Here is a 12,413-nt window from a genome sequence, read left to right as displayed (position 1 = left end):
TAAAACCTAGATGCATGTTTGGCATGGAAAAGTGAAATTAATGTTGAAACATTAGTGAAAATGGAACCTAAGGGTTGTAATGTTAATTATGGAATATGCCCTAATTACATTGGTTAATTAATTTGTGTAATTAATTATGAGAAATGAGGAATTGATTTGGAAAGATATGGGATTAAAGGGTGTAGTTGGATTGTTTATCACTCACCTAGTTGAAATGTTGATTATATATATCCATTGTTGCATTTATTTTCTGTATAGAAATAACTGCTTTGGGCTATCGGTGGAGAATAGTCGTGATTGTTGTAGACAATGCATGATGATTAGGCTAAACTGAAACTAATCACTGGAATGTGTCATTGAGTATGACGATTGAAAGAATACATTAAAGTTATGTGTTGTGTGATGATGTGTATAATTATTGTTATATGCATTGTGTTGTGTTGGAGGAGATAGGGGATGTACTCCATGGTTTAGGGGAAGATAGGGGGTGGACCTCTAAACCGGATGTTGTTGGAAGGAGATAGGGGATGGACTCCATAAATAGAGCTCATATGCTTATCTATTAATGTGTTGACAGAGCTCATATGCTTGTCATTGGAAGTGTGATAGTGCTCTTATGCATATCTGTGGAAGTGGTGATATAGCTTGTATGCTTATCAGTTGGTATGTGATATAGCTTGTATGCTTATCTGTTGGTATGTGATATAACTAGTATGCTTATCTATTATGAAATGGAGAAGTGCTTGATATGAGTTACTGTCTCATATGAGTTGTTTGGTCAGGTTCTGAACCATGGTTATAAATTGAGAATTGAAAAGAATTGGAAAATGGACTGTAATATGGACTTGTATGTCATGAAACCGTAAAGTGTGATAAGGGAGAGTATTAGTGTTGGCCATCTATCAACTGCTAATCTTTTAGTCATTGTTCATATTTGGTTTAGTGTATTTCTACTGGGCTGTGGCTCACCCTATATGGGAATATCATTTTTCAGGTACAGGTAGCATGCCACCTCCAAGGACGTAGCTTGGGAGGCTAGAGGCAGACGGACTTTTGTTGTTTCCTTTCTTTGATGTATTACATGTATATTCAAGCCAAGGGCTTAATGTGTAAATGAGTTAGCACTCTTTTGTTGTATCCAAGTGTTAACTTGGAAAGCTGTAAGCCTTTAGGGCATTTGCTTTTGTTGTTAACATGTAATACTTTTGGTAATGGAACTCTGATGAATAGAAGAATGTAGAACTTTTATATATCAATGCATGTCTATATTGATGGGTTTTAATGTTGTTTGTTTTGAGGGCGTTACATCCAGGGTATATCTATTTATACAACAAACCTACCTGATCGATAAACACATATTTATAGCTAATTATTCCATACATCCATTTCCATTTAATTTCAAATGACAAATGCATGCTGTACACATCTCAATGCCCCAGTTCTAATCACAAGCATGCATTTTACAACAAGTATGAAATGGAAGCCAAATAGATAATAAGTGCCCTACAGGCTTACAAATTTATCCAAGAACATTCTTGATTACACAAAATGGCATTTCAACTCAACACAAATACAACCCTGGGCTTACATTTAATAAATAACCATAAAATAAAAATGGAGCCTTAGCTCCGAGTCCTCCCAAGTCAGTGCCTTGGCGGAGGCATATCACCTCTACTTAAAATGGTTTCCCTTATAGGGTGAGCCACATCCCAGTAGAGATATACTACACAACATATGGACCATGACAAGACTAAATAGGAGTATGCTCATGCGATGCTCATGATAAAACAATTTATCTTTTTTTTTTATAAAGCATGCAATGCTGAGATGCAACAACAGATATAAAACCATTTTCATTTCCATTTTAAACCATATATGTTACATGAATATAGGCTCTGTGAATCTCTAGGTGAGTGTTTGCAAGTAGGCTCTAATGCACTACCACTGTCATTTTTACCAGTAAACTGGAAGGCTTGACACTTCACCGCGCGGTTCTACACCCCCTACCCTGATTCACCAAGTATTCATCTTTTCGCAAACAGTTACATTTCTAAACATTTCTCAAAAATAGATACATTTCCAATGAAATTAATGTAGTGCAATTTCCAATGCAACAAATGAGGAATGTGGTTCAATTTACCTAAGTCTCATGCATTTCTACAACAATCATGGCTATCTTCCATCGATAGCCCAAAACAAATATTTCTAAACAAATATTTAAACAATTAAATTCCAAAAATTCAGATAAATACAATCTATTCCACATCTCATCAAATATGAACAACTACACTAGTTTTCATACCACAATCACATCCGGTAACCTCTCAAGGTCCATTTCTAACCGTGTCGGTTTTATTCCAACAGATACATTAAGCAAAATAATACTGTTAATGCGCAAGAAAACATCATTTTCTTTCCAAACTCATTCTCCATGCATTATTCAACCATGAAATCCTATTTTGATCAAAAGCCCCAAAAGTTAAACATAATTCCTTTGTTTTCTTTAAAAATGCTCTTTTGGTAGCAAACTGATAAAAATTTCAAAACCGATCGAGTCGGGGTTCGTTTTTGTTCAAATTTAAAACATAGCTCTTTCATAACCTTACAAAAATATTCCAGGTTTACACTTTTGCAATTTGGGCATCAACTCTTTATTTTTCTCAAAATTTCTCTTTTAAGCAAATAAATCACAATTTTTTCAAAAATTCTAATTAAATTATATATAACTCTAAGCTCCATATAATTAAGTAAAAGTGCACGAAGAAGTGTAGGAAAAACCCCTACCTCATGCCAAGAAGCTTTCAATTTTTTTGGCAACAGAAATTAAATCTTTTTCCGCCCTCTACGTTTTGATCCAAAACACTAGGTGTCAAAAATGACTTACACTAGTTCAAACCCAAGAAAAACCAACTTTGGAACCCTTTTTTTCTTTCTTCCTCACGGCATTCTCCCAAAAGTTGAACAAAAATCCTTTTTGGTTGCTATTTATAGATATGTACACCTAAACAAATATTTAAACAAATATCTAACCACAAATATCTAGCTATATATATATATATATACACCTATATATATATATATATAGATCAATTAAAAATACATTTCAACATCTTTAATGACAAAAGTAAATATAATATTTTCTCACCACAAAATATATTTCGTTTAATGGTACACACCATAAATATTCACAACTCTTTTCTGGAAATCAAATAATAATAATAAAACCACAACAATATTACATGGTTACTAACGGGTCACGATTAAATCAATTGGGTCCAAAATGAATGAGTTTAATAATTTAAAATAAATCCCCAACTGAGATTAAAGTATAAATTCAATTTGATTCAACTCGTTACAATCTTCCCCCCTTAAGGAATTTCGTCCCTGAAATTTAAACTAGATAACCTCGCTAAATAAAAATCAATTACAACTGTAGAAACGCAATCATGGCATGATAACATAACCTCCCAATTAAACATAAGAAATTCACCCTATTTCATAACATACACAATGTACATCCTAATATCAAAATAACATTTCTATTACAACTCACAAACATCAATAAAAAGGTCCGGATACTTCTCACGAACTTCAGCCTCACGTTCCCAAGTCGTCTCCTCAACCCCATGGTGTCTCCACAACACTTTCACCAAGGGAATTGTCTTGCCACGCAAGACCTGATCCCGAGTGTCTAAAATCCTCACCGGTCTCTCCTCATAAAAGACATCCTCGTCCACCTCTAACTCAGTCTAATCCAACATGTGTGATGGATCGGGCTTGTATTTCCGAAGCATTGAAATATGAAAAACATCGTGAACTCCAGGTAGTGGTGGCAGCAAAGCTAATCGACATGCCACTTCCCCAATATGCTCCAAAATCTCAAAAGGCCCAATAAAGTAAGAAGACAACTCCCTCCCCTTCCTAAACCTCATCAAACCTCGCTTAGGTGAGATCTTAAGAAATACAAGATCCCCAACCTCAAAACATAACGGCCTCCTCTTACAGTTGGCGTAGCTCTTCTGACGACTCTGAGCTATAACAAACCTCTTACGGATAAGACTAATCTTCTCCGTCGTTTCCCGAACCGACTCTGGGCTTATCATAGGTGCATCACCCAGCTCGGCCCAACACACTGGGGATTTACACGATCGACCATACAAGGCCTCAAATGGTGCCATGCCAATACTCGACTGGAAACTGTTATTGTAGGAAAACTCTACCAAAGGCAAGTGTTTCTTCCAAGACCCCTTGAAATCAAGAACACAACCTGAAAGCATATTCTCCAGGATCTGAATAGTATGCTCTGACTGTCCGTCAGTTTGCGGGTGATAGGCGTTGTTAAAAGTCAACTTAGTGCCTAAGGCACTCTGTAGGCTCTGCTATAACTGAGCCATAAAACATAGATCTCTATCCGAGACAATAGTCACTGGAACCCTGTGAAGTAGAACTATATCTTAAATATAAAGGTCGGTAAGATGATTTATGGAGTCACTCATGCGCATAGGTGCAAGATATGCTGATTTAGTTAGCTAATCCACAATCACCCAAATGACATCACTACCCTGCTGAGTCCTCGGAAGACCCACAACAAAGTCCATAGAGACATGCTCCCACTTCCACTCGGCTATAGGCAAGGGTTGCAACAAACCTGCTGGCCTCTGGTGCTCGGCCTTCACTTGCTGACAAGTAAGGCATCTCGACACAAACAATGCTACGTCTTTCTTTATCTCCTTCCACCAAAATCGGCGACTAAGATCATGGTACATCTTTGTACCTCTTGAATGCACCGCAAGGCGTGAGTGATGAAACTCATGGAGTACCTCCTCCCGATAAGACTCTGGCACAAAAAGTCAGTCAACATATCTAATACTTGAATCAGAATGCACATTCTGACCCCTCTTCACCTTACCACTAGCAATCTTTTCCGAGATGGTCTCAACCTCCGGATCACCCCTCTATGCCTCAATAACTAGGCTCACTAGTGTAGGCTGTGCAACTACAGTAAACAAGGTAGCCAACTCAGCAGACTCACCAAGATGCAAGTCAAACTCGCCGATAGCACCCAACATCTCCCATTCTTGGACGGCAATACAAGCTGCACTGCCAGAGGATTTCCGATGCAAAGCATCGGCTACAACATTGGCCTTCCTGGGATGATAATGTAACTTGAAGTCATAATCCTCCATGAACTCCATCCACCTCCTCTGTCTCAAATTCAGATCCTTCTGAGAAAACAAGTATTTCAGACTCTTATGATCCGAGAACACCTCAAATCTCTCACCATATAAATAATGCCTCCAGATCTTCAGGGCAAAGGTCACTGATGCTAACTCTAGATCATGAGTAGGGTAGTTCCTCTCCTGAATCTTTAACTACCGTGAACCATAAGCAACTACCTTCCCCTCCTACATCAAGACACACCCTAAACCTTCCCTTGATGCGTCACAATATACAGCATAACCTAAACCCCTCTACGGGATAATTAAAACTAGAGCAGTAGTGAGTCTAATTTTCAACTCCTGAAATGACTTCTCACAAGTCTCACTCCACACAAATTTGATTCATTTCCTCGTTAGTCTGGTCAATAGAGCGGCCAAACTAGAAAAGTCTTTCACAAAACGGGGATAATACCCAGCCAACCCCAAGAAACTCCGGATCTCAAAGGCGTTCTTGGGTTACCCCCAATCTTGCACTGCCTCTATCTTGGAGAAATCCACAGTCACCCCTTCCCCAGATACCACATGGCCTAAGAACTTCACCTCTTTCAGCCAAAATTCACACTTCCCAAACTTAGCATATAACTGATGGACTTTAAGCAACTCCAACACGACCCCCATGTGTTCCTCGTGCTCCTCCTCAGAGGGTGAATAAATCAAAATGTCATTAACAAAGACAACCATAAAAAGATCAAGATAATCATGAAAAACTTGATTCATCACGTACGAAGAAAGGCCAATACAGATTGTAAACCGCCGAATTAAAAAGCTAAAGAATAAGGAAATATCGTTGGTAAAAGTTGGTTGGTAGAACCACAAAGGGACCTATGCAACTTGAGAAATGGAGGAAGATATGATGAGAAGATACCTTGAATTGTTTCCTTTGAATCCAGTGTTCTTCCAAAATGAAGGCAACTTGAGTTTGGAGGACCAAACTCTTTAAAGGGAGGAAAACTGTAACAACCCTGACCCATGATTAACGTTAATCCATGCTTAAATATGCCTAATAAGTAATTAAAGTGAAATTCTGCATCATATGTTGCCTTATTTGTGTTTATATCTGTTTAACGTAGAAAGATTTGTTCATGTTTCCGTTTCGGGTTACAAATTGAAAGCCGCACACTACTAGAAAAGTGGTTTTTTGCGACTAACTTTTTGCGACAGACTATTTCACCGTCTCAAAAAATAATATTTGCAAGCGCAGGTTCATAATTTTTTCTTTTACTATTTATTTTGAATTTTTCTTACTCCTATGGCCTAATCCTTTTCACTCTGACTTTCCCGACAATTCACAAACGGAGATCTCTGTCACTCTCGCTCGCCATGGTCGCGCTCTCTCTCTCTCTCGTCCTCTCTTTCTAAGATTGTGATGAGAAGCAACAGACCACAACGCCGGAGCTACTAGGGTTTGATAATCAGAACTCGAGACGCCATCCCCGATTCTGTCATCTTCACCGTCGAATCCAACTTTAACCTCTTCTCCACAGCTCACTTTTGAGATTATAAAAGGAAATGGCGTTACGAACTCTCTCGACCTCTCAATCTCGTTCTATATCTCTCTTTGTCTCTGTCAATCTTGCTTTCTCTCTCTGTTTCTCAATCTCCTGCTCTCTCTTTATAGTTCTTTTGAAATCTATATTTTTCATTCATTATCACTCAGATTGCCCCTTGGATTGTCCAAAATGATCTCTCTAGGGCAACACAAAATCAACATTTTTAGGTATTTCTTTCGATTAATCTCTGGCATGTTTTTTTCCCCTTCTCTCTCTCTCTCTCTCTCTCTCTTTGTATATATATATATATATATATATTCTTTGAATTTTGCAACAATTTAAGCATGTACACTTTCTTCTCTTTGCAGCTAACAGTACATGAAAATTTGTTATATATATATATATATATACATCTGTGTTCATTCATTGCTAAGTAACTTTGATTTATACCGAGATTCACATATCTTTCTGATCTGCTTTTAATTTTTGTCTATATATCTTTACTGTAAGTTCAATAGTCATGATCGGTGATGGATTTATGTGGTTTTCCATGTATAGTAATTGGATTGGCATGTGCTCCATTTTAATACCTGCTGAAAATTTTCGTCTGTTTTAATACCTGCTGAAAGTTTGATTGAATTTTTTGCTATGTTAAATTAAATCTAAGATTTGGGCTTTCGAATTGGTCATGCTAGCAAAAAGAAACTATATTTATTTGTTATTTATTTTAGATTTTCGATCATTTGATCAAATTCTCCTAAAACCGAACTAATTGGTACATATATAGGTACCAGATCTGGTGCAATGCATGTTAAACAAATTGAACAAATTGTACTTTGGTATTCAAAACCGTTCTCTCGTGTAACATTGTTTTTTTGAATTGATTCAAACATTCTAATTTGCTATATTTTCTGTTAAAGACGCTTCTTGATTGATAGTTTGATTTGAATTTCTGGTGTGTTATGTTTGTTTTTGTATTGCTGTTTGTTATCTGCTCCATGAATTACTTGCTATTGATATCTTTCTTGTTTTTGAATTTTTTTTTATTCTGTGTTTTTAGGGTTGAAGTTCATGGGAAAACGAAAATGTTTCTTGGAACTTCCAAATCGTTTTTGGACATTTATTTAAGTAGAGCAGTGGCTTTCGATCTTTTCGAGAAAACATTAGTGTGTTTCTGCATTAAAATACTGATTTATATTATTATTAAAATACCGATTTATATTATTAAATTAGTGTGCTAAATTTGCTTTCTGATAGAATGAAAAGTATTGCTACACAAAGAATTTTAATTGAATACTTTGAGTTCATGGAGAGCTTTGATGATGTATCAATCAGAGGGTGCGGTTCTGGTGTGTTTGGTGCACCAGTGTTTGCTCTGTCTGCTTCCCTGCAATCTTTGTAAGTAATGAATTCCTTTACATATGACCAATGAACTTTTACATGTAAAAGTAAAAATTGACTCTGTGGAATCAATGATGACTAAATAATCATGTTTAAGGATAGGTCTTAAATTGAATGCCAGTAACTGACATTAAATTATTCAGTCTGTAATGAACAATAATTTGTTGAGATACTAAGAATGACAACTATTGGCAAGCAAAATTCAATGGTTATTTGCAAGACACCAGTTCACAACTGTTTTTCCATCTTATCTCCCATGCTCAAACATGTTCACATTTTTTTTTTCAGTTTTCTTTTTCCTCCAGTTATTTTCTCAGATTGACGTTGAAAACCAAGCCTATAAAATACGGAAACTTCCTGATGGAATTAACCAAGGGGTGGAATTACTGTAGAGTGGTTTGAAAATTATTTGTGATGTTCTTCCTCATTTGCATCAAAATCATTTTGACTGCTCTGAGCTTCATGACAAGTTCTTGACTCACTTTTCACACCTTGAAGATGAGATTGGCCATTTAGTTGGCCTAGCTGGTAGCAACTAATCACTGTTTTCAGCTAATACTGGAGAACTTTCAAATATGCTGAACAACTGAAAACTGGTATATATAAAGGTATGAGTATATTTCTGGTTTTCATTAACAGTGACACTGTAATTGGATTTGTACATACATTAGTTGTAGAAGAATTAGTCATTACCATAATCCCACATTGGTGATAATGTTACTCCATTATCTTGAGTAAGGTTTTGTCATTACAAATCAATATTTTTTATTCCGCTATGCTACTGAGAGGAGGAAAAAAACACACACAGGAAAGTGGAATAATAGACAAAAGGGGATGTAGTTTTTTCGTTTTTTTGTCCTTGGATTCTCTCTGTTTGGTTTCTCTCTAAGTACCCATTTCAGATTCTCTATCAATTTTCTCTTTCTACGACACCCGTTCTCTCCCTCCATTTGAGAGAAAAGGTAGAACAATGAGGTCACCAGTTCACAAGGCTGTGAAAAATATTTGGTTGGTTATTAACTTTGGTAATTAATTGTAAAGTTGCTTTACCTCCATAGTTAAAATTAGATGTGTCCACAAGGCTTTTCACAGATGAAATGATTATATGCTTTTTTATGTATTAAATTAAATATGCATGGTACTAGATTTGTGGGTTTTATTATTATTACTGATTGTACCTATATCCTCTCTCCCATATCAAGGAACCTTACCATGTAAAATCGAGAGCTATGAAGAATATGAATCAACTTACCATATAAAAGAGATTTAGAAATACTGTAGATATAAAACTGTGAATATAGTAACCTCCCTTAACTATTATTTATTGAAAAATGCTAGAGATCTCAACAACTCCAGACAGAGGAATGAATCCCATCTTATGTCAGCATCAATTTAGGCTTAGTAGCAAAGAATATCATAACACATAGTGATGGCCTGACAAAATACCAATATTACAATTTTTGGAAACAGTCATTAGATTGATGAACTAGCAAATTCCTTCATTAATAGCTAGTTTTGGCATAGCTTTGGGAACCTTTTGTTTGTATAACACAGTGAAACTATCCCTTCCCTGCGTGTATGTGTGTGTGTGTGAAAAAATGACACAAACAAAAACAAAAACAAGAAGAAAAAATGACAGTTCTTTAATATACTTAAAATTTTTGTGTAGCGGGGAAGACAGAAAAGTTAGGCTGTCTTATGGATCCAATTCAGCCAAGTTGTGTAATATTAAAAAGATGATGAGCATAAAATTGTTGAAAAAAATAGTATCAACAGGAGAAGATTTCATATTTATGTGAGAAGAGAGAGTCCATCATTCATGTTCATGGACGTTTTTGTTGGATGCAGGCTCACTCTTCTTCTTGGACCTCCAGGCTGTGGGAAAACCACCTTATTATTGGCTCTAGCAGGAAAACTAAACCAGTCTGTCAAGGTTAGTTTTCCCAGCATATCACATCACATCACATGATTTTAAAAGGAAAAAAAAAAACCTTTTTAAATTTTATGGGCTCTATAGACAGACACCAAACAATTGCATTCATATGACACCACTACTGTGCTAATGCATAGATATAAATGGTGGCAATTTCTGCCAACCAATCTAATTATGAAGAGAGTTAGTAATATGAAACGACAAAGAAACATTATTATCAAAAATCATATCATTACAATCTTTTCAACATATTCAAATTAATAAGGATTCTATAGACAGAAATCTCAATCACGAATTTGAAAAAGCCAATCATTACAATGTTTGTAATGTATTTCATTTTCAATCCTTTTAATTTCTTCAGGTTGCGGGGGAAGTCTTTTACAACAGCTACAGGCTCGATGAGTTTGTACCTCATAAACCATCAGCTTACATAAGCCAATATGACCTGCACAAACCCGAGATGACTGTGAGGGAAACGACAGATTTTTCTGCACGCTGTCAAGGTGTTGGAAGTAGAGCAGGTAGGCTTCCTTCACTCTTTCATAATTTATATATATCCCATATTGGTGTAGACTTGCCCTCATAACAAGTTGATTTAACTTACATAGCTGGAAATGAAGAAATTATGAAGGAAGTTAGCAAAAGGGAGAACGAAGCAGGAATTGTCCCTGGCATAGACATTGACACCTTCATGAAGGTAACCATAACTATAAATTGATTATTTTACTTCAAAAGATCTGTTGAAAATCATAAAGAGAATGGTATTTAACAGGCGACTTCAATTGAGGGGCAAAAAAGAACTCTTCAGACAGATTATATTTTGAAGGTAAATTATTTTCAATCAGAGCAGGGTCAATGTCGGTTGTAAAGAAAATTATTTTTAATAATAATATTAATTTAGAAAATTTATTGAAGTACCGATTTATATTATTGTGCAGTTTTTGCTAAAAATGAGATTATGGATAGCTTCAAGATTTAAGATTGGCTTTGTTGCTAAAATCCATCAAATGGATTTGTTAATTTGTTTGAAATTTGGTGATGTTACTAAATTCACAATAATCTCCATGAATTTGAATTGTATTCTAACATCACAATAATCTCCATGAATTTAGAAATACATAATTGAAAAGTACTTTGTTGCTAAAATCCGTCAAATGGATTTGTTAATTTATTGCTTGGATGGCATTTCAGATAAGTCTTGTGATTGATTCTCCAGTACACTCGTCAAGCAGTGAGGACTTTGCTGCATTTCTTGATGTAGAGTTGAATTCTACTTTTGACATATCGCCTAACCTAGATGGCGAGGACGAGGACGAGGACAAGGACGATGATGAGGATGATTCTAAGCCCAATATTGAGAGGTACCGGTTGTTTCTTACATTTGGTCTAAAGTTGTACCAGATAAAACTATTTTATTTTATTACTTTGTTGGGTCAAATTTTATGTGGTTCTAGCCATGGCTTAGGGTCGTGATCTTAGACACAAGTCTCAGTTGTCATCAGAAGATTGGTTTTCAGTATCTTGTTTGTGCTTGTTAAGACAAAATGTGCCACAAATAGGATTATACGAACAAAAGACAATAAAAAATCAAAAAGAAGAAGAATAGCATGGAGCAAAGAAATAGCAAAAACACAACACTTCAAAGGTGCCACAAATAGGATTTTTTTTTTTTTTTTTTTTTTTTTGTATATGAATTCAATGTTATCTATAAATTTGTATATATATATATATATATATGTTGACCTTCATTTCTTCTTTAATTTAAAATTAGGTATGGGTTTTGATGAATGATGTACAAAGTACCTGAACTTTGTCTATGATGTTTTTAGCTAGATCTGCGAAGGTGAAGATATAGGTTTGAAAAATGGCTTGTTTTGATTTGGGTTGATGTGGTTTTTGGGTTTTGTTGTTGGTTTTGATAAGAATTCTATAATTTGAGGTTCTAAAGCTTGAAAATGGTGACATAGCTTTGCTGCTAGTGGTGGTGGTAGGTGATGAAATCAACATTTTTGCCTTTTATTTGCATGATTCTTGGAAAGTCCATAGCTAAACAGAGTTCTCTGATTTTTATGCCTTCCTTTTTATGAAACCTGAAAAGTACTTCAAAAATGCTATTCAATGGGGCTTTATTCACTTGCCACACTTGTCATTGGGTGAAGATATTCTTCATCTATATAGACAAAAGTTGAGTTAGCCTCGAAAATTAGAGTTTGTTTCTTTTGCAAAGTCGGCTTGCAAATTATCTATAAAGATAATATTTACTTCCTTTGCTTTGACAATGTCATCTTGTTTAGTTTAGTCAGGTCACGTCAGTTCTGAAGCCATTGATTCGGGATCGAGCATTTGTTTAACTTCTATCCTACTAAAATG

Source organism: Camellia sinensis, chromosome 13 (assembly GCF_055761805.1).
Source record: "Camellia sinensis isolate YWXY chromosome 13, ASM5576180v1, whole genome shotgun sequence".
In the NCBI taxonomy this organism is placed as follows: domain Eukaryota; kingdom Viridiplantae; phylum Streptophyta; class Magnoliopsida; order Ericales; family Theaceae; genus Camellia; species Camellia sinensis.
Note: the sequence above shows the minus strand (reverse complement) of the source record.